Here is an 8,523-nt window from a genome sequence, read left to right as displayed (position 1 = left end):
TTCACTCAATCCACGATTCCAGGACGAACATTGGATATCGGACTCTACCGTCACTCAAGTAAAAACCGAGCCCGGCTCATCACAGTGTTTCATTAAGTATCATCAAGGTATCAACAGTGTATTATAAATGGATGAGAATGCGTGCAATGCATGTGTCAACATCAATAATCTGATCAATATCACGAGTACCAACATGGGTATGTCAACAATATAGTCAATGTCACAAGTACCAACATGGGTACGCCAATAACATATCAAAGTCACAAGTACCAACATAGGTACGCCAATAACATATCAAAGTCACAGGTACCAACATGGGTAAACCAATAATATATGTGTCACAAGTACCAACATGGGTACGCCAATAATATCAGTGAAGACTACACAAGCCATATAAAACTCCATCCTCGTATCGACATCAAGCCGTAGGATACTATAATATCATACTCAAGATGGACAACATATTCCAATAGCTACTAATAACACGTGGCATCAAGCCAACACAATCGAACAATCAAGTCACAACAAAACGGGGTGGCTAGCACTAATCACGCAACAGGGCCCAACCAAAGACAATATCTAACCCAACTTCACACCTGAAGGTTTACACGCTCTCTCCGACAATATAACCTAAATATATGATTCGCTATACGAAGTCTCACCAAGAGTAAGCCACAACCTACCTGGATGGCCGAACCGCAAAACACCAACAACTCACCCCTTTGCCTTGCCTCTCCGCTGAGCCTCAAACCAAAGTAGTCAAAGCATATTCCAAATCTAGATTAGAAGTCATGAAGAATGATACTAATATTGCTATCTTTTCAATTTAGGTCAAATCCAACCCTAGAAATTGGGGAAACGGGGCCCACAAGGTCAAAACGAGAAATTCGGAAGCAAAATATCAAATTAAGCACTAGGTGATCATAACCAACAACTAATTGCTAATTTAACTCATGAAATCCCCTAATTTCGAAATTGAAGCAAAACCCCCAAATTTGGATATAAACCCTAACTCTTTGATTCAAGAATTTAACTCTAATAATGGAATATAAATGATTAACAACCTTAGATTCATCAAAATCTAGCATAAACCCCATCAAATTCATCATTAATAAGCCTAGATAGAACATTCATCAAAACCCACTCTTAATCTTCCGTAACTAAGGAGTGGATAAGGAAAGAGAATTTTTAAAATGATAAGGATTAATGGAATAGTAAAAGGATTAGGCAAACTTACCACCAAGAATCTTCACTAAAAATCTCCAAGAACAGATCCCAAGAGCTCTATTTTTGTAATGGTATTAAATGAGGGACTAAAGGCTTTTAACACTTCATTAATAACACTCACTGCCCGTCACCTGCTTTGGCGACACTGGGACCGCCCCAGCGGTCCCTTGACCGCTTCACAGGTCAAGCCCAATTGGCTTGGACCGCTCAAGCGGCATGGTGACCGCTCCAGCGATACCGCTGCCGCGGTACTGGTGGCGCCAAAGCGGGCACCAGACACCAGAAAATCCACCTAAATTCACAATTCAAGCTGATTTTTCAACTAATTACCGAGGCCATCTGCTCACATACCACATATATAGACAAACATAAAACATGCTACGAACGCGCTCGTGCCATCGAAATTCTCAACGGGGGTCTCATTGACCAAGTCAACCCTTGATACCCTAATTCCAATTTTCCAACCCAAGTCCCAAAATGTATCCGAGTGTATTGGGAACCGAACTAAATATACAAACAAGTTCTAAACGACCATCCGGGCCTCTCGAAATCGATGAATTTTCAAAAATGGTCCGTTTACCCAAAAGTCAACTTTAGTCAACACTTTTTCGCTTAAAGCACAAATTTTACAAAAGGCCGCCCAAATCAAATCTAGACACCTCAGGAAGCGTGTCAACAGTCCCCTTGGGTCAAAATGAGCTAACCAAGCTCGAAAAAAGGGTCAAAAGGGCTGGAAATGCAATAATGACCAAATGTAACGACCCAAATTATCGATCGTGCGGGCACCTACCTTATTATCACTAGTAAGCGAATCATTACCCGTTAACCCATTAATCACTAGCCAATTTCAACTTCATTAATCATTTATACTCTAACAATCAAAAAATAAGTGAATGAATAAGTAGTCTGACCAAGTCATAAATAATAAATAGTATAAGTGCGGAAGTCTTAACTATTACACCCCAGAATCTGAAAGTCATTGTATCACCAAGGTGCTCCATGTTTCTATATATCATCATCAACAATAAATCATACATTAAGTTTTCATCTGAGTACCATCTTAAGTATAAATCACGATTCAGGTCTAAACTCATTATCCTTCCTTTCTTCGATGATATGTGTCACAATAAGAGAGAATTGGGTGCAGCACGTATTACAACACAATAATGCAGGCAACAAGTTTAATCATAATAACAGGGCAACAAGCCACCATCAACAACAATCAACCTAATAGAAATCCATCCCGAATCACCATAGTATGAATACAACTACACCTCATTTTTCAGTACATAAAGTAATGGCGACGAGCCCATAAAGTCAGAAGTCATACCAACCTAGTTAATATCCAACCAAAACACCATGTCCGAAGACCTAATCATGCATTCTCCCGCCAATTCTACACAATATATACGTTTCACTAATCAAAGTCTAACTAAAGTAAACTGTAACCTACCTTGAATGCAGAACAGGAGCCACGAACTACTCCACACGAGCCTTCTATTTCTGAAGCGCCTCAAAATGGTCAAAGTTTAACAATATGATGCTAAGTAAGCAACAAAGCATATATTTAAACAAGAACAACAATTTGGGGAAGAAGACCCACTTACTTCTACCCTTTTCAATGGAAGAAACTATCCTTTAATGGTGAATTTATCATAACTTCTATCTTTACAATCATTAACCTTCATTTCATGGGTTTCTAATCAAACAGATTTTAGCACAAAGTTTCCATTTTTATTAGAACCCTAACTCTCAATATGAAGTTTCAACCATAAGAAATCACATTCCCTTCCTAGAAAGTGATAATCTATACTCCTAGATGATTAATCAACAACAAAATCAACAACCCATCAATTATTTAAGGGTTTACTAATTCTAGGGTTCTAGGATTTTCACCCACCATTGATGGACCTTAAACTAATCATGGAAATTGAAGAAGAAAGAAAAAAGAAACAAATAAAGGTGGGGACTTACCCTCCAAGATGCTTTCACCAATGAATGGAATGAAGTTTGCCTCTTTCTCTCTTAAAAACTGAATCTTGTGGGTAATGGTACGGAGTTGGAATATAAAAATAGGGTTTTCTTTCCCGTCGGTCGTTGCGGCGGTCACTATATCCACTGCGGCGGTCCCGCTACGGCGGCCCTGAGTCCGCTACAATGGACCTGCTGCAACAGTCCGCACAAAAATGGTCATAACTTCCTCATACGGAGGCGAAACGCGACGATTCTTTTTGCTATAGCTTTGTAATTACGATACGGATTTAATTATTCAATCCTAACATAAAACAAAGGTTATTTGATCAATATGGAGCCCTTTATAGCCAAATACCTATGACAAAAATATCGAATACGAGCGCGACAAAACCCAAACCCATGTGAAACTCTTCGGAAACTCACCAAAACTTGTGTACAAGTTTAAAATCATCATATTAACTTGTTGGAACTTCTAAAACATTGACACGGGGTCATACTAACCCAATGTTGATCGTGGTCAACTCTAACTCATTAACTTAACTAGTTTCTCCATCAATGACTCAATTTACACTTGAACCTTGCGGGAACCAACCCAATGTGTCACGGGCACAAATTTTTCGCTCGTCAACGACACACAAATGCCAGTGCAGTTCTCATAGTCCATCCTGACTACAAGCCAGCCTATCTCATTTCCCAAGTTTCTAGGCACGATCCAATGCCTGTGGTGAAGCCCGCCATAGAGGTTCACTTCAATTGTGTTGCCCAATTGATGTCAACTGACATACTAGTATACTCTCGTGGCTCATTCCACTACAAGAAAATCTCAAAATTGTGACAGAACTTTTGAGACGGATGAGTCCGTCACAAATTGTCACGGAATTTTGACGGATTTGTGACAAATTAACCTCATCTAGACGAAATTTTTTAAATAGTTTTTTTTTCTATAAAAATTCTGATAGTGATGGATTTGTGACAGAATTGTAACAAATATTTAATATAATTTTTGTGACAAAAAAATTTCCGTCACAAAGTTGTAGAAATGAAAATATGTGACAACAAATGGTCACAAGTCCGTCACTAAATTTGTGACAGATTGTTCTTTCCGTCACAAAATGTAAAAATATAATAAAATAATAAATTCTTAACTTTGGGACAAACTATTTTCGGTCACAATTAGTTTTTGACATCTTTTCTGATACAATTTAAGAAAAATTTGGTCAACTTTTCAACATTCCCGCAATATTTTCGTTTCCCACCCAAACCCCTTTTTCATCTTCCACTGCAATATTTTCTTTCCCACCCCAAACCCCTTTTTCGTCTTCCACCGCAACATAGAATTTCAGGAATTCATTACCGACCTCCGGAAACCTTTTCTCATAGCCTTTCTCTACTCTCATTGTCTTCTCAGTGCCTTTGATAGCTACAAAATTGAAAATAAATAGTGATGAGTACGTCTCTGTGCAAAAGAAATTAACAAAAATGCCAAAGGCACACTTCTAGACTTCACAGGTTTGTATTTTCTCTGTTCACTTCATCTGTTTAGTTCATCTATAATGAATAACTTTTGGGTCCTATAACTCTTGCTCCAATTTGTCTCCATTCTTCTTGAATAAGTTTTATTAAGTGAATGATTTTTGGGTTTTGTTGTTAGGTCCTCTAATCTAAGTTAAAAAAACTCCGATTTAGGCTAAAATTGATCTTTGATCTTGATCAAACTATTAAATTGGGTCCTTTACTGAAGTGGATTTGAAGTAATTTTTAAGCTTTTTGGTTCATTCTTTAGTGTTTTATTCATTTGGGTTTCTACCATTTTTGTTCTTTAGCTAATGCTTGTTTGGTTTGTGCTTAGTTTTGTTGATATTTAGTTTATCAACATATGTTCAACTCATTTACTGCAATTATTTTGATGTTTATGTGGTGTGAGTAGAAAATGGATTGTACTTTATTCATATTGTCTGGTGTGAATGCATTATATTGGTTTCCGTTATACGCAGTCTTCTCAGTTCTCATTTTGCTTTATTGTTGAACTCTTTTTTTACGTTTTTTTTTAATGTCTAGAAAAGACTGGCATTTTGTGAATATTGTGGTATGGATGCACTATGCTTATTTCCATTATGTTTGGTTTTATTATTCTCTTTTTTTAGTTCACAATTATCTGTCGTTGCTCGTTTATTGAATCTAAAGGCAGAACATCATTTTTCTGAAAGGTTGTATGATGGGTTATGTCAATTTCTATCGGAATTGATTCCAACTAACAACATAATGACAGATAGCTTCTATAGTACCAAAAAGCTAATGCGAGGATTGGGTTTGCCGGTAGAGAAGATTGACTGTTGCAAAAATAGTTGTATGATTTATTGGCGTGAAGATAGTGAACTTGTCAATTACAAGTTTTGTGCTCACCCTCGGTTCAAGAGATCAAAACATCGACGTTCCAAGCAGCAGAATAATATCCCTTATAAGCAGATGTCTTATTTTCCTTTGACTCCGCGTCTGCAAAGGTTGTATGCATCTAATGCTACTGCAAAGCATATGAGATGGCATTCTGAGCATGAAAGGGATGGTGTCATGCGTCATCCCTCAGACGCTCCTGCTTGGAAGCATTTTGATCAGGCATATCCATGTTTTGCATCTGAAGTAAGAAATGTTAGATTGGGTTTGTCTACTGATGGGTTTCAACCGTTTGGTCAATCAGGCAGATCATATTCTTCCTGGCCTGTGATAGTTACGCCATATAATTTGCCACCCTGGATGTGCATGAAGGATGATTACATGTTTTTATCTATGATCATTCCTGGTCCAAAAAACCCTAAACAAAAAGTTGATGTCTTCTTGCAACTCCTCATTCATGAGTTAAAAGAATTATGGGAGGAGGGAGTCCAAACATATGATGTTTCAAGTAAGAATAATTTTCAAATGAAAGTTGCATTGATATGGACAATAAGTGATTTTCCACCGTACTCAATGTTGTCGGGTTGGAGTACAGCAGGAAAATTAGCTTGTCCTTATTGCAAGGAAGACTCAGATGCTTTTTCACTACCCAATGGTAGAAAGGTCTCATGGTTTGACAATCATAGAAAGTTCTTACCATCGGATCATCCGTGGCGAAGGAACAAAAAAATGGTTCAAGAAGGGCCAAACAGTACATAAAGTTGTATCAACTGAACAATCGGGTTTACAAATACTTAGGGAGATTGAAGATTTAGGGCTCATGAAAGTCACAGAACTTGGTTCTGATGCGATAAATGCAAGAATCTCAAAGAATAGTGGTTGTGGTTGGAAGAAAAGAAGTATATTTTGGGACTTGCCTTACTGGAAGACAAATCTTATTAGGCAAAACCTTGATGTGATGCACATAGAAAAGAATGTGTTCGATAACATTTTTAACACCTTGATGAATGTCAAGGGGAAAACAAAGGACAATGCAAAATCTAGAGCAGATTTGAAATTACTTTGACATCGTCCAGAGTTACATCAGGATGAAAGTACCAAAAAGTATCCAAAAGCTTATTATATGTTAGACGATAATGCAAAAGAAGTGCTTTGTAAGTGGTTGCAAGAGTTGAGATTTCCTGATGGTTATGTGTCTAACATGGGAAGATGTGTTGACATGAACAAGCTTAAACTATTTGATATGAAGAGTCATGATTGTCATGTGTTTATGCAACGCCTAATACCTATTGCATTTCGAGAACTGCTTCCACAAAATGTGTGGCAACCATTGGCAGAGTTGAGTCTTTTCTTTAAAGATCTCACCTCTACTACAATAACAGAGGAACAAATGGGACAATTAGAAAGAAATATTCCTCTCATCTTGAATAAGCTTGAACGTATTTTTCCTCCTAGCTTCTGGGATTCTATGGAACATCTTCCTATCCATTTAGCTTACGAAGCACGTTTAGCTGGCCCAGTTCAATACCGATGGATGTATCCGTTTGAGAGGTAAATCAAATTAATTATATATTATAAGATATGTAAATGAACCCAAACATCATATTTGACATACTTTTTTAATGTATGAAGGAATCTCCGAAGGTTGAAGAATACTGTCAAAAATAAGAATAGAGTCGAAGGTTCAATGTGCAATGCATGTCTGGTTGAAGAAGCATCATCATTTTGTGCGCACTATTTTGAGTCGCACATTTCGACAAGGCATAGGAAAGTGCCACGAAATTCAGATGATGGTGGGGTGGGAGAGGGCCATCCTGGAATGCTTTCTATTTTCAAGCATGCTGGTAAGGGTTTTGGTAAGAAGAAAAAAAGGAGGTTAGATGATAAAGAATATCATGCAGCTCGCACATATATTCTGTTGAATTGTGATGAAGTGAAACCATATATAAAGTAATTTAATCATGATTCTAATATCAATATCATTTACATTTGATATTGTTAAATCAAATTATCTTTCTTTCTTCAGAATTTATGAAGATAACTTGAGACATATTCAACCATACATTCAAGATAGCGAGATTGATACTAAACTTGAAACAGAGTTTGCATCTTGGTTTGAGAGATACGTAAGTATGAATAGGTTTACATTATTCTTTTTTGTCCATAAAATATAATCTATATGCATGCTTAATTACTTATAATGTCACTAGGCACGTGATCCTTCATCCGGCATCAGCAATCAAATCATGAAGGATCTTGCAGAAGGGCCATTGCATAAGGTTCAACCCTTTAATGGATATGTCATACATGGTTACAAGTTTCACACCGAAGAATACGGTTCAAGTAGATCTACAATGAATAGTGGTATTTGTATCAAGGGCTCTAGCTACAGTGTAGATGATATGGATTACTATGGTCGATTGGTAGAGATTTTGCAGTTAGAGTATCCTGCATTACCATTTAAGCGAACCGTGTTATTTAAATGTTCTTGGTTTGATCCAACTCCAAAACATGGTACAAGAGTACATCCACAATATAACCTTGTTGATGTTAACAAGAGAATGACCTTTAACAAATATGAACCATTTATTATGGTTGTGCAAGCTACCCAGGTGTATCTTGAAACATATCCTACTATAAAGAGGACAGGGAATGAATGGTTGGATGTTTGCAAGATAAAGGCACGTTCAGTTGTAGATGTTCCAAACATAGCAGAGCAACCTCATACATTGAGCGATCCAGCTTTTCAAGAGGATGATAGTCAAGTGCATGAAATTGATTGTAATGCAAATGAAATACTTCAAACACTGAATGATCCAAATCGTGTGGTCATTGACATGGAGGAGGATGATGAGGAAGAGGAAGAGGAAGAGGACGAGGATGAGGATGAGGACGATGACGAGGATGAAGATGAAGATGAGGAGGAGGAAG

This window comes from Lycium barbarum, chromosome 2 (assembly GCF_019175385.1).
Source record: "Lycium barbarum isolate Lr01 chromosome 2, ASM1917538v2, whole genome shotgun sequence".
NCBI lineage: Eukaryota > Viridiplantae > Streptophyta > Magnoliopsida > Solanales > Solanaceae > Lycium > Lycium barbarum.
Note: the sequence above shows the minus strand (reverse complement) of the source record.